General features: G+C 48.3%; 1 protein-coding gene across 7 annotated transcripts in view; it reads right to left on the bottom strand.

Annotated features, from left to right (window-relative positions):
* Positions 1-601, bottom strand: part of PCDH11X (protocadherin 11 X-linked) — a 728057-nt gene that overhangs the window by 704121 nt on the left and 23335 nt on the right. The gene's annotated exons all lie outside the window — the stretch shown is intronic.

Here is a 601-nt window from a genome sequence, read left to right as displayed (position 1 = left end):
GGGGCTTCCCTGGTGGCGCAGTGGTTGCGCGTCCGCCTGCCGATGCAGGGGTACCGGGTTCGCGCCCCGGTCTGGGAGGATCCCACATGCCGCGGAGCGGCTGGGCCCGTGAGCCATGGCCGCTGGGCCTGCGCGTCCGGAGCCTGTGCTCCGCAACGGGAGAGGCCACAACAGAGGGAGGCCCGCATACCACAAAAAAAAATAAATAAATAAATGAAAAGGGAACACTCTTGCACTGTTGGTGGGAATGTAAATTGATACAGCCACTATGGAGAACAGTATGGACGTTCCTTTAAAAACTACAAATAGAATGATCATACGACCCAGAAATCCCACTACTGGGCGTATACCCTGAGAAAACCATAATTCCAAAAGAGTCATGTACCACAATGTTCATTGCAGCTGTATTTACAATAGCCAGGACATGGAAGCAACCTACGTGTCCATCAACAGATGAATGGATAAAGAATATGTGGCACATATATACAATGGAATATTACTCAGCCATAAAAGGAAACAAAATTGAGTTATTTTTAGTGAGGTGGATGGACCTGAAGTCTGTCATACAGAGTGAAGTGAGTCAGAAGGAGAAAAACAAATA

Source organism: Physeter macrocephalus, chromosome 21 (assembly GCF_002837175.3).
Source record: "Physeter macrocephalus isolate SW-GA chromosome 21, ASM283717v5, whole genome shotgun sequence".
Classification (NCBI taxonomy): Eukaryota; Metazoa; Chordata; class Mammalia; order Artiodactyla; family Physeteridae; genus Physeter; species Physeter macrocephalus.
The sequence above is the reverse complement of the archived record's forward strand: the minus strand, read 5'-3'. Positions and strand labels throughout refer to the sequence as shown.